Here is a 21351-nt window from a genome sequence, read left to right as displayed (position 1 = left end):
TATATATATAAAAAAATTTTTTACAAAAATCTCGAACACGTCGATTTTATTTTCGAGGGGACAACTTTTCCTTACCAAGGCACCCTCATACCAGTAACCCTCTTCGAGGGGGTGGGATCACCCCTTAAATCTTAAATAGAAAAAGGGGTCGTGTCATTCCTTATTTTGAAGGCCTTTTTACTCTGAATTTAAATGGTGACTTCTGAGTGACTGAGTGACTGAGTGATGGATATCTTGTGGATATAAAAATAGCAAGAAATACAATCTTTACTGCCAGTGAAAGTGGAGAGATAAGAAATACCTACCCTTTTCCTTTTGTGTCTTTTAAATAAAACAAGTTTATTTAATTTACGTCAATTTATTAAATGTTCAAATTGTGTCCCGCCTACTTCCATGCAGGAATACAGGTTTTGCTCAAAACGATGCCTGACGTTTTGTAGAACTTCAGGTGTTATCATCTGACACTCATTTATAATTCTCTGGCCTAAGTCTTCTAGGGTGTCTGATTGGGTAGCGTAAATTTTTCTTTTTAAATGCCCCCATAAAAAAAACTCTAATGGGGTTAAATCGGGTGACCTAGCTGGCCATTCCATAAAAGGTCCTCTGCTTCCAATCCAACGATCAGGAAATATCTCATCAAGATATTGCCTCACACCAGCAGCATAATGTGGAGGCGCTCCGTCTTGTTGGAAAACGACTTGATCATCATCAGAATGATTTCCGCCTTCCATTATTTCAACTATTCTTGGATATACGGCATTTTCCAAGAGATCTCGGTACATTTCTCCATTCAAATTTCCGGGCAGAAAAAACGGACCAACAATGGAGCCGCCCAAGATTCCCGCCCAAACATTTAACTTCTCAGGGAACTGGGTATGAACTTCACGAAACTGGCCCGGATTTGCATTTGACCAGTAGCGGCAGTTATGACGATTTACGTTGCCATTAAGAAAAAAAGTACATTCATCTGAAAAGCAAATGTTGTAAATAAGACGCGGATTAACAGTTATCATATCACTAAGCGATTCACAAAATTGCACTCGTCTGTCAAAATCGTCCTCATTCAGTTCTTGCACCAGATGAATTTTGTAAGCATGGAATTTATTATGCTTAAGTATCCTATCAACACTACTTTTGCTTATTCCTGTACTCGTCGCCAATTTTCTGACACTTATTCCTGGCTCGGCATGAAGATGACCTAGGACAGTTATTTGCATTGCTTCATTGACAACAACAGCATTTTGAACCTCACGCTTTTTATTTAAGACACTGCCAGATTCCCTAAATTTAGCAACTATTTCTAGAACGTATTTTCTATTGACTCGTTTTTCTGGATGAAGGTCATTAAATTCTTGTAGCGTTCTATTGGCACAATTGTTATGCCGAAAGAAAAACTCTATCATCTCAACCCTCTCTGCAGTAGAATAAACCATTGCTAACAGTGTTTCAACACATAAAAGACTGGGTAATAATTTAAAACTATTTAAATAAATGCTGCTTTATGAAAAAACCACCAATGATATTTAGCAAGCTAAATAAATTCTTCAGATACTTGTGTTTGCATTTTATTTGGTATTTTGTTTTTATTTATGATATGCTGATAAGGTGTAATAACAATAATATTAACAATACTAATAAATTTTTAATCATGTTTTAATGATCCAATAAAAAAAATTGTAAGAAAGGGTTTCAGGCATAAAGGTTTATTTAAAGCATTTTTTCCAGAATTTTATTTGGCTTTCATATCCAGAAGAAATCCATCAGTCACTCAGAAGTCACCATTTAAATTTAAAGTGAAAACGCTTTCAACATAAGGTATAACACGATCCCTCTTTCTGTTTAAGATTTAAGGGGTGCTTTCAACCCCTCGTAAAGGATTCCAGGTATTAGGTGGCCTCTTAATTAATAAGTGACCCCTTCGAAAATAGGATTTCCTTGTTCTTTTAAAAATATTATCCAAAAAAGAGTCCATAATACCTTTTTCATTTTCGCTGTTTCCGCAATTTTGACAAGCTGTTTTATCCAGAGAAATAATTTTAGCCACTTCAAATTTGGCAGTTATAATCAGAATTAAAAGACCTTTAAAATAAGGTATCATACGACCCCTCTTTCCATTTAGGATTTTAGGGGTGATTCCACCCCCTCGAAGGGGGTTGCTGGTATGAGGGTGCCTTGGTAAGGAAAAGTTGTCTCCCTCAAAAATAAAATCGACGTGTACGAGATTTTTGAAAGAAAATTTTTTTTTCATACCGAAAATAGCTCTGTTTCGTTTTCGCTGGGACACCCTGTATATATATATATATATATATATATATATATATATATATATATATATATATATATATATATATATATATATCTATATATAATAAACGATGAAAGTGTATAAATTTTTTTATAAATGGTATTCGCTCGCCTTCATCTAAAATTTCTTTACAAGTAGCATTTTTTAACATGCCACGTTTTTCTCTGCACTACTTGCGCGTTTACCTACCTCCTTTTGAAATTTCTCTTACTGTTAAAAAAAACCAAAAACCGTATTATCATAAATTGGTATTCAGAAAAGTACTTATATTGGCCAGTACTATTCATTGTTTTTTATTTATTATTCGTTTTTTAAAAAAGGGCCTTGCTAGACAGGTTTGCACCTGTGCTAACGGTTTCATAATCGAGGCATGCTTCTATTTATCATAATGGCTTATTTATTGTAAATTGTTAATTATGTTCGTTATTTTACTGATAAATAAATTTATTTTGAATTTGAATATATTAAGAATTATTAATTTATGTTTAACTCAAATCATGTTAACCAATTTTAATTAATAACGTTTAAAGAATAAAAAAAATAGCAAAGAATAAATAATAATTTTTTTTATTCATTTAAAAATTGCCTTGTAAAAGCGACCAAGGACGCGGTATTATTATAACTCAGGCACCTTTCAACCGCTGTTGTTGCCGGGTGTCTGTCGTCATTTGTCCGCGACCTCTACACCCGGTTCCCGTGTAACCACGTCTCTGCACATTTCCCCGTCCTCTACCTCGTCCACGCATTCTACTTCGTCTGTTATCCACTCTATAACTTCTACTCCTACTTCTCTCTTCACTTCTTCTGCTGTCAATACTTTCTTGTCTTGAATTTCTCCTGATTTCCTCTCTTCTCCTGTTTTCTTGTTCCCGTATCCACCTTTGCCTCTCTTCTTCCTCGTTTCTTTCCCTCTCTTGCATTTCCAAGAACGCCGCCTCTTTCCTAACTGACCTACCATACCACACCATACTTTCTTCGTAAGTATTGCTTATTTCAGAGCAATCTTCAAACGTTTCTCGTTTTAACTCTAAACGGTAACAAATAAATATAAGAAAACAATCAAACAACCTGAAAATTAGTTTTTACAGTGTGCTTCTTTATTTTAAGGGTGGTTCTCTGGGACTTGCATCGATGGATTGTAGAAAAACTCTAAATACGAAATGAATTGAAATGAAAATTTGGCGACTCGTCAAGATCAGTAGAGACGCACAACTAGAAAATTTTGTTATATGTGAAAGTCTAAACCTATTTTATGTATAAGATATTAGATATACACTAAATAAATTTTTTTCTGATTTATTTTAGGTACGATAAAATTATTGAATTTCTATTAAAAAAATCACTCTTAACAAAGTTTTCAATGCCATTTTTGTACTTCTTTCTTCAACACATAGGACAAAGTCAATCCTCTTTAAGAAATCATACCGAAATTTAATAATGGAAACTTCGTGGAGGAAAATATAATTTTTTGACGATCTGCCAACATCATTTCTTACATAAACTACATTTAAAGTATATCAACAGCCGTTTGACTTAGATAGGTAGATATAGGACATTATACTGTGTGTTAAAAAAGTCACGGACCCTTAATAATTCGAGAACTCGCCCTTTTATCAAAGGGTGTCCCAAATAAAAATTATAAATCTCTTTCAGATGTACATTAGAAAGATAATTTTGCATATAGAGACGTCACAAGTAGAGACCAAAGTTAGCTTTTTTTAAATGACATGGTATATTTTTTTATGCATTTTCCGTTTTGTTGCATAAACTTTATTTTTTAAATGACTCCAGAGAAAGTAGTCTAGGGGTGTAAAATTCTTCTGGCTTGCCATTTAACTTCACATCTTCCAATTCAACAATTTAGAAAAGTTGTATCTAAAAATCTTTTTATACTAACTCCAAAATGAGGACAGGCGTCATTTTGTTGAAACCATATCTGATGAAAATTTGCATTACTATTTCTTTATTTCTGGTACTATCTGATATTTCAGCAAATCCAGATATCGGGTGGCATTTAAATTAACCTCGATTAAAAATGGACCTATTACCATATACCTGCCCAAATCTTTACGTTTTCAGGATACTGAGTATGTGTTTCCCACATCCAGTGCGGATTTTCATTTGACCAATAGTTGCAATTATGTCGATTAACTGTGATAAGTCTCGATTCATTAGAAAAACAATGTTTTTTTCCTATTCCTATGCTAAGGTGATTTTATAAGGATGAAATTTATTGCGTTTAAGGACATTTCGAACCGATATAAAAGAAGCGTCTGGTTGGCGTAATGATAAATTTTGGTCTTTAACAGAACGTTGAAGTATTTCTATACTTTTTTGATCATTAATTCCTTCGGGTTTTTGGCCTCCCTGTTCGTTGACGGTCTTTGCAAGCTCCAGTTTGTTCAAATCTCTGAATTTTTCTTATCACTGTAAATTTCGAAATTGGTGTACGGTCTTGAAATATTGTATTGAAAGGGTCTTGATTGGTAAGATCGCTCGCGATCTCCGGAGCCTCGAATCATAGGAAGTGTGAGTCTTTCTTTTCTCAGAAAGAAACATATTTATTAAAATATAATTAAAACTAATTTATAAAAACTTTGGTGTATAATATGCATAAAGTTATCTTCCTAATGTAGACCTGAAAGAAATCTACAATTTTTATTTGGGACGCTTTTGATAAAAGGGCGCGTCACAAATTATTAAGGAGGTCCGGGACTTTTTTAACAAACGGTGTATAAAATGCGGTTTGATTTTCACTCGAAGATAAGAATTTATATAATATACAGAGGGTTCTATTTAAATTCACGCAGTTCACACCTATTTATGAAAATGGTAAAATTATTAAAATATTCTAATGCAAAGTTGTCAATGGTTTCCTATTTATAGTTTTTTTACAATCCATTGATCTATTTTCCTAAGAACTACCCTGGATAGCCACTTCATATTGGGTGTTGGTACAAGCATTTTTTTTTTACGAAGTTTGATGTTTCTTTCGATGAATAGAAAAAAAAAAGTTCTACTCTTACATAGGTAAATAAAAAAAAATTAAAAATAATTTTTTACTTTTCTTATATATACAGGGTGTTACAAAAATCGATGCAAAAATTTTAAGAGCGTATTGTTGGAGTTATAATAAGACTTTTTGTTTCCTATAAACATGTGTCCTAAAATGCACTCCCTCAGAGCTACAGCTCACGCAAATTACTTGAAGAAAATCGATTATTTGAGACACTGACTATAGTTATATGTCAAATCTTTTGGAAATTTTCCCCGTTTTTTGGGTGCTCTTTTAATTATCTGACCCAAAAATGGTGTAAATCCAATTTTAGGGGAGGATCCAGGGGAGCTTACCCGTCTGATGGCCCGCATCTTATGTTTCCTATAAGAAATTTAGAAATCTGGCAACACCATCTAATTAGCCATGAAAAAATATAAATTACTTGTCTCTTGCATTTTTTCCATATAATTAAGAGTTTTCGAAAAAATCGCTGATAAACAAGAGGGAGCAATATTAAACCTGATTAATCTATTAAATTAGAAAAAACGAGGTGGCTTGTAATTTTAGATTTTTTTTTATGGCTATTTATATGTTGTGTTCTACATTTTCAAATTTATTGGAAACATAAGATATGGGCCATCATAAGGGTAAGCTCCCCTGATTGCTTTCCTAAAATTGGGTTTACACCGTTTTTGAGACGGAAAATTGCAATAGGACCCAAAATAATTAGGGCTTGCAAATTTCCAAAAGATTTGACGTATAACTATAGTCAGTGTTTCAAATAATCGATTTTCTTCAAGTAATTTGCGTGAGCTGTAGCTTTGAGGGAGTACATTTTAGGACATATAAGGTAAACGCACTAGTCTTTGACCCATTAAGATACTTCTCGAAATTTGAAGTAATACCAAAATATAGAAATAGAAAGATTTATTAAAATGGTTAGCAATTTTATCACCATGTAGCTTTATTAATTATTTTTACGAAAATTACTTTTAAGACAACCGTAATATATTTCAAATATTAAAAAAAAAATTATTTATTAAAAAGTCCAATGGGTTAGTTATTGACCTATATAAAAACGACCAGCGGTAGTGTTTGACCGGTTAATGCACTAGTTCTTGACCAACACAGGAAATAATACGCTTTTTGATAAAAAAAACTTTATAACCAAAAATAAAAATTCAAATTCTTTAAAAAAAATTCAAAATTAAACTGTATTGAAAAAAAATATATAAATCATTCCAAAACACTTAAATATTTTGCAACTTTCGGCACGCTGTAAGCCCCTCTTTTATTAATAGGTTGTGGCTCATTAATTGTCTCTAACACGTCTTCTTCAGAATACCAGATGACGTCATCTTTGTGGGCGGAAAAAACTGGAAGTGGCCAGTTCCAGTTTTTTCCGCTTTTAGTCATTGCCTTTATAAAATATTCCTGTTTTCCTTTCACCACCTTATGCTCTAAAACAATACCTGGGAATACCGACTCTTCATACTTTACCACAACATATGATTTTTTGGCGACATCTGAATTTTTTATGCTCTGATCCTTACTAGGCTTGCTAGTTTGTTTAACTATTTTCTTCTCTTCTCTTTTGGCTTTCCTTTCTAACTTTTCCTTTTCTTTCTCTTCTTTTTCCTTTTTTCTTTGATAGATGTGGTAATCTTCAGAAGAAATCACAGCTGGTAGTTTTTCTTTCTTTCTTTTTTCTTGTTTCGGGCTATTGGTGTCTTTATCAGCGGACCAAAATAAATATCTCTTAAAAGGAGTAGGAAAGTCACTGTTGACTTGCTCATAAGCAACTCGGGACTTTTATAAACATTTTTGGCAGTATTTTTTGTACTAATATTATTTACTTCATCTTCAATAGTTGTTATTGCGTCTAAATCAGTTCTTTGTCGCTTTTTTGGTATTACAGCTTCTTCAGAGAATCTATTGTTTTTAGAAGAAGCTTTGCAACTTTTGAATTTTTTCAGGAATATTTTCTTCATCTTCAAATAGATCTCGATGAATCTCAGCAACTGTTGTCATTTTATTTCGGTTGTTTACATTAGTTGTATTTTCAGAAAAAGTAGTCCTGATAATTGTCGAATTATTACTATTGTCGCATTGATTAGGATTAGTTTCTTGCAATGACAATGAATCATCTACATCATGACTTATGTAAGATATGTCAGCTACCGTTTCCACAACATTTAAGTTGCTTTTATTGTTATCTTCATTTTCCTGGTTTTCTTTTACCGTATTTACTTGCCTTAAATCTAGGTTTGTATCACACATAGTTTTTGGAAGAACGGTAATCACAATTGGTTGACTATCACAATCAATATAGTTTATATTTAGATTTGGATCAGTCTCTTTAAAAGGTATAATCAAAGTATCTATATCAAAGTTGGAAGTATCTGCTAAAGCATCTACAATAACACTGTCATTAAGAACAAACGAGTCCAAACGAGTCTGTTTCCATATTGTCGCTATTCTCTTGTATAATCGCTTGTATACATGATGGTCTTTCGCTAATTTTGCACCAAAATTCAAATAAACTTTTGTCTTGTATATTTCCGCTCCACGTAGGACCACTTCTGTTAAACTCTTCAATTTTTTTTATTCTTATTTCTTTTTCAAAAACATCCAAAAATTCTTTATTTTTTTTGTTACCTATCACAGCTTTTTCAACTTGTGCTTCGTTCGTTTTAAATACTTTTTCAAATTTTATATTATTGGGGTCAAACGGTTGTAGGCCACATGTTTTAAATCCATGTGAAAGAATAGATTCTTTGTTGTCAATTGCATTGATTGTTGATTCAAACAAAGGTGCAAAGTGTTTCCTGCATAAACGCTGACCTTTATTTGTAACTCTCCAATCGTGAACTTTTTTTTTCCACTGGTTTTTAAGCGGATGAAAAAAGGCAACGTCCAATGGCTGAAGAATATGCGTCGAATTTGGAAATAAGCACACCAATATTATTTTATTTCGGGAACAAAATTCGCTTATGGGCATAGAAACATGGGCATAGAAACATGGGATGGCCATCTACGAATAAAATCACTGGAAGTTCAATTTTATTTTTTAAAAGCCATGGGAAGAAAATATTAGTATATTAGTATATTATTATTTATTTTAGTATATTATTATTAAATATTAGTATATTATTATTATTTTTCGTCCTTATTTATAAAATTATAAACTACTTTTTCTCCTTTTTCTACTAAAACCTTGCTTTCTTTGGGACTATGCTGACTCGTCACAATTAAAAACGCGTGTAGGATTTTCCGTAACGCTTAAATAATTGTTTGCAGTTAAATATTCTTCAACTTCTGAAAACCAAGTTCTTATTTTCCCTTCAGTTACAGCAGCCCTAGAGCTAGTTAGATTTTGGGAAACTCGAACGGCTAACTCAGGGTGTCGTTTCAAAAATAACTGCTACCATGTTCTACCCGGTCGGTCATCTGGAAACGGATTTGGTCGCTTCATGTTTTTCATTAACACCTGAACGCTATCTAGTAATTGATCCTTCGTTGCCGGAAATCCTCTATCAGAAATGTGAAATAGCCACTGAACTAAATGCTTCTCTTCTTGCTCACTTAGAATAGTAGATGGGCCCATCTTTCTTTGCATGGGTGTTTTTCCCTGGTGCTTATAAATTAGAGTAGTTTTTGGTATGTTAAACGATTTGCTAGCTTTATAATAAGACATGCAATTTTCGATGGCAAGTAACGCATTTTCTAGATTTTCTTGAGAATAAAGAGGTCTTTTTATAGTGGACATTCTGAAAACAAGAAAACAACCAAATTTTAGCGGACTTGAATTTTTAGTGTAAACTTTAAATTAAAAAAAAAATTACATTTATTAAACCACTTTTATTTATTATAACGATATAGATAAACTTTTGCTATTCATCATTTAAGTATTTGTGCTATCAAAACATGTGTTAGGAATTAAATAATATTAGATTGACTTTCTTGATTCTTTTCTGCTGTGAAAATTTTATTTGCCACTTCTTCCGTATTAGTAAGAGACTCTTCTATATATCCTTTAGCGACGTTTGTTGATTTCCATCCACCCAGACTCTTTAAACTAGTAATATCTCTACCAGAATCAACAAGCATTGTGGCAGATGACCGACGAAAACAGTGGCCGGTATATTCTTTTGAGTTTGGCAAATTGAAATAACTGGTAAATAATTAGTAATAATAATAATAATAAGTAAATAAGCTCCAAGAAGTATGCCATTACAACATTTTCCGAGAAAGAAGTTACATTTTTATTCGTACGGTAGTCCATGAAGCGGTTGTATGCATAGTTATACTTATTTCTAGATTTTACTGGTAACAATTCCAATGATGTAGCATTTACTGCCTTCGTGAGTTCTGGGGGGGGGTTCTAGAAATGGAACAGTCATCATCACTCGTCATTTTACACGTTACTTTGGCTTTTTAAAACGTTAAAAAATCAACACTTTGGACAGACGCCACAAATAAACTTTTCACTTGTCAAGTTTGACAATTTAAAATTATGTACTTCATTTCCGTAGTTACGAAACAATGTTTCATGGCTTCTTTTATTTAAGGGAAAAATAATAATGTTGATTTGAAATTTTTAACATGATTAGTAATAATTTACCGTAATTTTAATGATTCCCGATTTTCGGAAAAATAGTATGTAGACCTCGGAGGAAAAGCCACATTCCCGGACTCCGTATTGCCAGTCTCGGCTTGCGCCTCGACTGGGAATTTTTACGATCGCCCGGGAATTTTAGGCTTTTCCTACTAGGTATACAATATACTATTGATAAAGCCGCAATTTTTGTTTGCCTTAAAATCTTAATTCTGTTTTAATATTTGACTGTATTTGAATTTAGTTTTTGACCTGCCAACTTATACGTCTATAACTTAAAAGGTGTTACTTTAAGTATAGGACAGCAAATAAAATTTAAAATATAGGTGCTTTGGTCTGTAATAAAATACTGAAAACAATTTACATTAAAAAAGTATGATGATAATAAAATAAATTTTAGTTATTCTAATCTTTTTTTGCTTGATTGACCAAATTGCGTCAAAAGTTGACCTATTTTGTTTCAATGTTTGACCGCATTTTTTATTTATGTTTTTATACACACAGAAAAATCCCGATGGATTTTTTCACATTTTGTTGCGTAAAAAAAAATGTTTAATTTTAATACACAATTGTTAGATAATATCTCACTGTACAAAAAATTCTTAGGCATTTTGTATATGTTTTAATGTGTATATTTCATACGATTATTGCATATTAAATTAATACACCATAAGTGGATATTAATTATTAAGATAATGTGTATAAATATTCCACATTTTTTTTTTAATCCAATGCAGTTTGGTAAAAAATCTAATAACCAAGTATATTTTTACTGCAATTTTTAATTAATTTTTTATTCTGGCTTGTGTTGATTTTATTTACAATTGTATAGAATAAAAAAGATTCTTGCTAATAGCCCTTCACAATTATTGAATTGTAAAACATGTATTGTGTAGTTATAATACACAATTGTGTAAAACGGGGGACGCGCCCGACGCCCTTGCCTTTGCCGCTAGAACCGTTGGTTGAATAATAACTTATTATTCAATCAACGCTAGAACTTCGTTGTTAGCGTAAATGTTGCCAGATTCAATATTAAACAGTTGTAAAGGTATGCATCAAAATTTGCAGTCGATTTAAAGTTGTTAATTGAAAATGATTTAATAGGATATTTAAAAATAAGCCCAATCAGCATAAGTTCTAATTTTATTTATTTAAATAATATCGTGATAATAACACGCGCAAGGAAAAAGGAAACGTAAATTAAACGCGGTGTAATCTTTAAGATACATTTGATTTGGCAGCATTGCTATAATTCCCAGTGTCACAGGTGTTCAACTGTTCATTCTTCAGTCCTTCAATCAACCGGCCGGCATTAATTTGTTTTAAGGTTTTTTCGTTTCGTTAAGGGTTAAAAGTGTTAAAATTGCATAAGAAAAAAATGGATATATTCGTTGAAGATAAACTTAAGGAGTGGGGTTTATTGGACCAACTCCAGGAGCATATTATTATGTACCTGTAAATGAAACCCTTAGCTTAAAACTGTATGTTGTTAATATGTAGGTATGTACCTACATAAGAATTTTCGTTAAGTTCCTAATTACGTTCCTATTAGGTATTTCTATTTTCTTTTAAGTTTTTTCGTTTGGTCATTTATTTTTATTAAGTGATTTTGAAATAAATTGATGAAGGGCGATTTAAAACGAAATAACAATCATTTTGATTTCCATGGGATATGAAAATGTAAGGTATATGTAAACATGCCAAAACCTTAGTAATTGTAAATGAACTCCCTATAGTCAACACATTTTTAAATTCTACATAAAATGTTAAAAATTTTCATGTATCATATTATCATACTTGTTAACCATTTTTTTAATATAAGGTGTTGAAATGGCACTTTTTATGACTTTAAAAGGGATCTAAAGCTAATTCTGTTATAAAGAAAAAACAGATTTCAATTTTCCATTTCGTGTTTTTAATTTAAACTTTTTAAATGATTTCTAAGGTTTTTTTTCTATTTTTAACAGAATTAGCTCTAAAGCCTCCTTAAGTTATGAAAAGTGCGTTTTTCAACACCATGTGTTAAAAAAAAATTGATAGCAGTAAATGATTGTTGTTTTGTTAACAATTACCCGCCTGATATACTGTAGATGTTAAGTAACTACATACATATATATGTACAGGGTGAGTTTTTCAAAGCGCGGAGTAGTATTATGCATTGATGATATTATTTATCGATGACGTGCTCCTGGACTATTATTTGGTTAAGCATTCTTCACATTTTAAAAATATTGTGGACTATACAGGGTGTTCCGAAAAAGCAGGGCACTACAAAAGTTAATTTTTTTAAATGGAACACCCTGTATTGCAAAACATTTTTGAATTCTTTGCGTAATTACCAATCTTTTTTGATAATGGTTTAATATGCCAAAAATTAATAGTTTAGGAGATAAATCAAATTTTGTTAAAAATTTAGAATTTGCACGCATCTCTTTAATATTAAAATTTAGCACCTAAATTTTGAATACAGACTTAATTTTTATCATCAGAAGTAAAATAAAGTTACTTTGATATGCGTGCTATGTAAAATTATTCATTTTGTTATTCATTTTGTGAAACACCCTGTATATTTTCATGTCATCTAATAGCTTACTTAAGAGCCTATAAATTTTATTAATAATGTCCTATCTCTATATCTAACAGTTTTTGAGATATCATGGATTTTTCTGTTTTTCTCCTGTAAAAACTGACAATGCCGACTTAAAGTTTTGAAGCACCTCGTATTTTTTATGTATGCATCAAGGCGCCGTGGAAACAAATGAAAAAAATCTCAATAACAAAAAGACAGTTACATTAGTTAATTAGAGATTAATAGTTAGATTTGTTTTAAGGTGTTTTTTAGATATTTGTTTTCAATATTAAAAATGAATTATTCAAGAAATGAATTTATTGATATGATTTTTGTTTTGGGTGAAGCAAATAAAAATTGTTCCCGAAAAAACACCCGATTCCCGCAGTTTTCGCGTTGTTATGGACCGATTTATGACGACTGGTAGCGTGGATCTGCCAAAACGTAATGTTGCTAATAGGGTGGCAAATGAAGGTAAAGAACTTGAAATTCTTTTACAAATTGAGGAGGATCCCCACATTGGTAGCCGTAGGTTAGCCTTACTTTCTGATGTTTCGCAGACAACGGTAAACCGGACAACACGGAAATATAAATACCACCCATATCACATTAAGTTGCATCAAGAACTTCACAATCAAGATTTTCAGCTACGTGTAACTTTTTGTGAATGGTTACTTCGCAAAATTGAAATTAATCCAAATTTTGTTAACTATATTATGTATTCCGACGAGGCGACATTTAAAAGCAATGGTGCTGTCAATAGGCATAATATGCACTATTATGCAACAGAGAACCCTCATTGGGTACGTGAGGTTCAGCACCAGAATCATTGGTCCCTTAATGTATGGTGGCATCCATAATAACCGTATAATTGGACCATATTTTTTTAATGAACCTTTGAATGGGCATTCATATCGAGTATTTTTACAGCAGCAATTGCCTGATTTATTAGAAGAAGTCAATCTCCAGGAACGGCAAAGTATGTGGTTTCAACAAGATGGTGCGCCTCCCCATTTTCATCGTGCAGTAAGGGAATATTTGGATCAAGAATATCCTCAAAGATGGATTGGTCGCGGAGGATTTGTTGCATGGCCGCCAAGGTCTTGCGATCTTACGCCGCTAGATTTCTTTCTGTGGGGTTATCTCAAAGATAAAGTCTATGCAACAAAACCAACTACAAGGGAGGATATGATTATTAGAATTAGGGATGCCTGTCAAACCGTAACACCAGGAATGTTATACCATGTTCGACAAAATATAATTAAAAGAATTAATATTTGTATCGAACAAGGAGGACATATCTTTGAACATTTGTTGAACAGAAATTAACTTTTATTATATAAAAATAAGTGAATTTAATAAAAAGAAACGTCCATAAATTTGTTTCATTTTATAAGAAAAAAATAACACGAAATGAAGAAATATAAGTATATTTCAAAAACTATTAGAGATAGGGATAGAATATTATTAATAAAATTTATAGGCTCTTAAGTAAGCTATTAGATGACATGAAAATATATAGGGTGTTTCATTTAAAATAAAAGAGATTTTTATATTTAAAGTTGGGCAAGTTTGGCCTTTCAAAAAAAACACCCTGTATAACAAAATGAATAATTTTACATAGCACGCATATCAAAGTAACTTTATTTTACTTCTGATGATAAAAATTAAGTCTGTATTCAAAATTTAGGTGCCAAATTTTAATATTAAAGAGATGCGTGCAAATTCTAAATTTTTAACAAAATTTGATTTATCTCCTAAACTATTAGTTTTTGGCATATTAAACCATTATCAAAAAAGATTGGTAATTACGCAAAGAATTCAAAAATGTTTTGCAATACAGGGTGTTCCATTTAAAAAAATTAACTTTTGTAGTGCCCTGCTTTTTCGGAGCACTCTGTATAGTCCAAAATATTTTTAAAATGTGAAGAATGCTTAACCAAATAATAGTCCAGGAGCACGTCATCGATAAGTAATATCATCAATGCATAATACTACTCCGCGCTTTGAAAAACTCACCCTGTACAGGGTCATTTTTTATATTTGCGAGCCCATACAGGGGTTAATATTAGTGATAGAGAAAAACTTTTTATACAAAAGTTGCATACTTTTTTCCGTATTATCTTTTAGAGTTGTAAAAAAAAACAAAAGCGCATAGCAAAGTTGATAAAACAATAGCAGGTTGATTTTTTTAAATGAAACACTATATATTTTCTGCCAAATCGAAAGACCTTTTTTCCCTGATTTTAAGAATTTATAGGTTGGTAATATTTGGATGAGCCGTTTTTAAGTTATTTAAGTTTAAAATTTTTATAAATTAAAATCGTGATCGTCGATCATGGAGTGCCGAGACGTTCCGCATACTTCAACGTGACATTAATTATTATTATATCGATTTAATTCAAATTAAAGTTCTTATCTTGGAAAATCACGACTAATTTAAATAATTTAACTTAATTTTAATTGACTTCACTTTAACTAATTTAATTTAATTTAATTAAAGTTTCTTTTAGTTCATTTAGTTTAGTTAGTAAAGTTCTCTAAAAACGAAAAACTACTTAAAGTTTTTTTTCTTAATAACCCATTTTCTTATGAGTTGGGTTGGTCTAAATTAAAACGATACAAATGTCACGTTGACGTATGCAGAACGTCTCAGCACTCCATGATCAACTTGGCGAACACGATTTTAATTTATAAAAATTTTAAACTTGAATAATTTAAAAACAGCCCTTCCAACTATAAACAACCTATATATTTTTGAAATCAGGCAAAAAAGGTCTTTAGATCTAGCAGAAAATATATAGGGCGTTTTATTTAATCAAATCAACTTATTGCTATTCTTTTATTAACTTTGCAATACGCTTTTGTTTTTTTTTTACAAATCTAAAAGATAATACGGAAAAAAGTATGCAACTTTTGTATAAAAAGTTTTTCTCTATCACTTACATTACCCCTGTTTATGGGCACGCAAATATAAAAAATGACCCTGTAGATAAATGTATGTGTTTATTAGCCTTTAGGTTAAAATCCTGTTTTTACAAATAAGAATTTCCATTTTAAGTTCCTATTTGCGTTCCTAATGTGTATTTGTAATACTACTACTAAAGTTTTTTTGTTTTGTTGTGCAGGTATGTGTACTTTTTTAAAAGGTATTTAAATAAAAAAATGTTTTTTTAAAACAATTGAATTTTTTTACCCTACCTATACAACTAAAATTGTTATAAAACATAAATGTTAGAGTGCTTGGGAAGAACAGTCAATATGGAAAAAAAGTCATAATTTGCTAAAAATTAAATAAGTAAATTAAGTAACACGATGGGAAAAAGTGTATGTATTTTAAATTTTTATGAATATAAATACAAAACATTGTAATAAAAAACTCCAGTTCTTATGTTAATTTGATATACAAATCTAAAATAAGTAACCTACACTATATTTAAATTTATAAAACAATATATAGTATTATTATACACAATTTGTAATAAAATTTTATAGTTGAAATGAAAGAAAATAAAATATATTGTAAAAACAACCTACACTAACGTGTGTATTTAAAATGCACAAATTGTGTTTTTTTCCTGTACATACCGTGTTAAAAAAACACTAAGAGTTTGCTTATTTACTGAACAATTATATTAAATAAATATAAAATATTGTCGAATTTAAGTACACAAGTAGTATACTATATATACAATAAAATATTTCTGATTTTCTTAAAGATTCTGTACCATTTCCAGAATCAAATTGTATGTAAAATCTATACAATTGATGAATTTTTATTCACCTATTTTTAAGAGTGTATTTGACCCTATTTTAATTTAGTATTTGACCTACCAACTTACATCTTATAACTTAACACGTCTTATATTTAGTATAGGTCAAGGATTAAAATTTAAAATATAGGTACTTTTGTCTGTTATAAAATACCTTGGAAATCTTGCTGTCAAACATTGAAACAAAAATAGGTCAACCAATTTAGTCAAAGATGCAAAAGACTTAATAAATGAAAAAATATATAATTTTTCGTTAAAAAGAGGTAATTTTTATTTAATATTAAGTATTTAAAGAAACCCTAACCAATAAATATCCTGCTAAAGTACATTAAAACAGGCAAAACACTTACATGTTTGTATAGAGGTTCCTTAACGTTTTACTAGCAAAACAGATCTGAACTGCATTGACAGGTTGCGCACTGTCAAAAAACTATTTATAACGGTGTCTAGCAAAACAACCATGCGTTGATTGAAGAGGCGAGAAGATATGCATATTTAGGCCGGGCGAACGTTGAGACGCAGTTAAGTGAGGCGACGCAGGGTGACTCACCGCAGATTTCTGTAATCAATAGACGTCGATAGAACAGCGAATATTCAGACGCAGCGTGAGATGGCGCAGTTTTTGTACGCCGTGAGCCTGCGTTAGCCTGCGGTCTAAACACAAAACCGTCGTGATTTTTCATATGTGTGCATCTGAGAAATAGGTATGGAGGAAAAGCTAATTGAAGCCGTTCGATGTAGAAAGGTCTTATATGACACAAATGATGTTGATTATATGAAATCGAAATTAAAACAGCAGTTATGGGACGAAATTGCGATGGAGGTTGGACTGAAAACAGGTAATTACTTTTATTTAATTTTTATTTTCTATTTTTTGACATTTGAACATAAACATATATGTACATATATATAGCTAAGTACCTAAACATAAACATCGCTAAGCTACACACTTTTACACATTATCTTTTTAAACTACATTCTATAATAAAATAGATGGGCTGATCCTTGTAAAAATTGCGCATTTCCCTTCTTTCCTATTCTAAAATAATGCAATTTTGTCACGTTTTAGTTTGTACGGTACATGCGTACGTAGATTTTAGTATTTCCCTCTCAATAAACTATCTCTCTGCCAAGGCAGCGATCCTGCTGGTGATACGAAGTATTCTGTGAAGTTTTGACGAACGCAAAAAGCTTTAGATGGACTTCGAGTATTAATTTTACGAAGTGGAAGTAGCTGATGTACCGGCATATTTTCGGAGAATTCTTCGATTTGTGAAATTGGAGAATTTCTCAAATAGTTATGCAGCAAGCAAGATGCTTTTACAACTTTCACTACACTGTCTAATTTGCATTCAAATGGTGAACGAAAAACACGAAAACGGGATGCAAGAATACCGAAAGAACATTCCACAGTTTGTCGAGCCCGCGAAAGTCTGTAATTAAAAACTTTGTTCTCGTAATTGTCCATGACACTTCGTTTTGGATATGGTCGCATTCAATTTTCACACAAAGGAAAAGCTTCGTCTCCTACAAATACATATGGCATTGGATCATCAATTATAGGTATTAGAAAAGCTGGAGGGATATTCAAAGTGTTGTTCTTAAGTTTTTTTGCTAAAACACTGCTACCAAAAATGTTTCCGTCACTAAATCGTCCCATTGAGCCAACATCAATAGTAATGAATTTGTAGTTTGAGTCCACAATAGCCATTAATACAATAGAGAAAGTTTTTTTATAATTAAAAAATGAGGAACCACTTAAACCTGGCTTCTTTATTAATACATGCTTCCCGTCAATAGCTCCGATGCAATGTGGAAATTGCCACCTTTCTTCAAAACCATGTGCAATGGACGTCCAATGTTCTGCTGTTCCTTGTGGCATACATAATGGTTGCATACGTTTCCAAATAGCTCCTGCTACTTCATTTACAATATTGGATACTGTTCGGTCACTCATTCTATAACTGTAGCCCATACTTTTAAAGCAGTTCCCTGAAGCGATGTACCTGAAAAATAAAATACATATTTGAAAGTAAAACTTTAAAAATAACTTAAGTGTATGAAATTATAATAAATTAATAATAATTAAAAGGTTTCTATACTTTTTGAAGTAGGCGCCAGATGATCATTAACTTTCTTTAGCTTTCACTAGTTTTATAAAATGAAAGAATGTGTTAAGAAATTCAATACTAAAGTATGAGCTTAATGTCTGAAAATCTGTAATTGTATTTTGGCGCTTAATTCAAAAACACTACAGGGTGGACTAGGTTTGTTGTGACAAAATTTAAGAGTCGATAGAAATCTTTTTTTAATAAACAAATTTCTTTATTTTTGAGATACGGTGTTCAATTTCTATCGACTTTAAAGTTTGTCATGAAAAACCTGGTCCAACCTGTATATATAGTTAATCCTTATTAAACTATATTATTATTTACTTAGAACATTTTTATAGTTTGTTTCAACGATTTTTTATGTATCTTTATGTAAATTTTGTTGCAGGTTCAGAAGCGAAAATCATGTGGGAGAAATTGAGACATTCTTTTCGGGACGCAATTAGAAGGCAACAAAAATTTATAAGGAGTAGCGCTGCCGCTACAAGTCAAAAACTGTGGAAGTTCCAGAAAGAAATGGGGTTTCTTCAACGTTACATGACAAATAGGAAAAGAAATACCAATTTCACTAACGCCAGTGATGAGGAATCACAAACGCAAGATTACGATAAACTTGAGTGTGAAGATGAGATTGAAGCAGAAACTGAAGCCAATAGTGTGGGTCTTCAACATAAAGAACGTGATCATGAAGATATTCCACCCATAAATCTTCCCTCTACTCCAATGGCAGAAACACCGTCAATACCAAGAGAAGAGAGGGTTTCCAACATGCCTAGATGTTCAATCAAAAAGATACCTATGAGGCAAAACCAAGTTCAAAAGAAAGATAATGTTGGTGTCTTAATTAAGCGATCTATAGAAAATCGAGAAATAAGAGCGGCAGAGAGATCAGTTGAGAGAGAAATGATATTAGAAAAGATACAACCTCCAAAAGATCCCTTATATCATTTTTTTATGTCAATGTACGAGATAACAAAAAAAATGCCACCAGCATCACAACACATTGTGAGAAATAATGTTTATAAAGTAGTGTCGAATGAAGAAGCCACTTTACTCAACATTCCGCAGCCATACAGAATGAACCTGGCTGAACGTAATACATATCAAACGTCTCAAGTTTACGAATCTACTACTGATCGGCATCAGATTTTTAATTAAAAGCACAGTTATCTTATTTTGTTATTGGGAATGTTAATTGTTTGAGTTAAAATACATAAATACATTTCTTACCTTAAAAATACGGCTAGTTTTTCTTCCGTTCCGATGGGCTTTGACGCATTACACCCTTCAGCTTCTATGTCTTCTTTAATAAATCCGTGAATTTCTGCAAACTGTGCACGGGTTACTCGTTAATAATTTTTGTACTTTTCTTCAGAAAGTTCTTTCTGAAGAACGAATTCTCCGTGAGTCTTTCTCTTTTTTAAGTAATCACTTTTTGGCAGTTTTCTTCTGAATATAGTTGTATACGCTATTTCTTCGTCAACAAAGTCAGAATCAGATTCCGAGTCTAATAAATTAAGCAAATATGTATACATCATAGAAAATAGTAGGAATCTATTCAGTAGAACTGCGTTTAATCTGGACGCAGGTGTACGATAAACTGCGTTTCATCTTTCGGACTACCCAGGCGCGCAGTTCACTTGAAACCAGGCAGTTCACTTCACCCTGCGTCAACGCACGTCACACTGCGCCTCAACGTTCGCCCGGCCTTACGGGCAAAAACGTGACCCAAAAAGCGCGCGGCGTGTAGATGGCGCCACGCTCAAACGCGCGCGGAAATCTTTTTGCCGTTTCTCGCTCATTATTGTTTAGCGGAGCTCGCCAGCATTGTCTAAGGGAGTTTTTGCATGTTTGGCGTATTATTTTGTATTATTATTGTTTTGAATTATGTCAAATTCAAGCAAAATTAACGAGTGTGCTTATCGGGGATGTACTAATACTAGGAAGAGAAAAAACAATTCTCTTAATTTTTTTAAAATTTCCGATCTTAAAGCCAGTGACACTTAATGAGTGGATACAAAACACCGGGAACGCTGAAATATTTATTATGGACGAAAGCATGTTAAAAAACAGAGTTGTTTGTGAGAAACATTTTGATAAAAAATACATTGTGTATAACGCCGGCAAAAGGAAAACTTTATTAAAAAATGCAGTTCATGCTTCATGGAAAGATAAGATAAACATTTAAATAGGTCTTAAGATTATAATTGATTTATTTTTTTTATTGTTGCCATCACACATAGTCTATATTTGTCACCTGTCAAAAAACCTGCTATTAACCACCATTCAAACTATTGTAAATGTGCAGGTTTTCTCTTTCAATTTACTATAAATCTCCAAGCTGTTATAAATTTTTAAGAGATAAGTTATTATTCTCTCTACCTTCAGTATGCACTATTCAGTTGTGGTTAAAAGTAATTAATCTAAAGACTGGACTTGAAAACACGTTAACAAAAAAACTTTTTACGAAAGTAAAATCTATGGAAAACTCAGAACGAGTGTGTGTAGTTCTTTTTGATGAGATTGCATTAAAACCTAAATTAGACTACAATAAGGCACACGATTATATTGAGGGTTTTGAAGATATGGCATTTCTTGGTCGTCATGATTCCATTGAAAATACAGCTCTAGCTTTTACGCAAGAGGTATTTTTGGAAACTGGAAGATTCCCTTGTGTTATTTTACCTCTCAAGGTCCGGTTAAGGGCGATATTAACAGAAATAATAAAATATGTTATAACAAATTTAAAAAAACTAGGGCTTATTCCAGTGACATTAACATGTGACCAGGGAACAAATAATCGAAAAGCTTTTAAAAATTTAGGTGCTTCAGAAGAAAGACCCTTAATAGAGATTGAAAACCTAAAAATATTTACCATTTTTGATGTTTCCCATTTACTAAAATCTTTAAGAAATAATTTTATAAATACGAAATTAAAATTTATAGTTGATGGGCATTCGGTATCTTGGTTTGA

General features: G+C 31.8%; 1 long non-coding RNA gene across 1 annotated transcript; it reads right to left on the bottom strand.

Annotated features, from left to right (window-relative positions):
- Nucleotides 1–2535: 2535 nt before the first annotated feature.
- LOC126737187 (uncharacterized) lies at nucleotides 2536–20083 on the bottom strand. Its single transcript, XR_007660964.1, has 3 exons — nucleotides 19608–20083; nucleotides 16617–18272; nucleotides 2536–3332 (listed from the first exon to the last, which is right to left on the bottom strand). It is a non-coding gene; the product is annotated as an uncharacterized LOC126737187 (long non-coding RNA).
- Between the last annotated feature and the right edge of the window lie 1268 nt (nucleotides 20084–21351).

Source organism: Anthonomus grandis, chromosome 6 (assembly GCF_022605725.1).
Source record: "Anthonomus grandis grandis chromosome 6, icAntGran1.3, whole genome shotgun sequence".
Classification (NCBI taxonomy): Eukaryota; Metazoa; Arthropoda; class Insecta; order Coleoptera; family Curculionidae; genus Anthonomus; species Anthonomus grandis.
The sequence above is the reverse complement of the archived record's forward strand: the minus strand, read 5'-3'. Positions and strand labels throughout refer to the sequence as shown.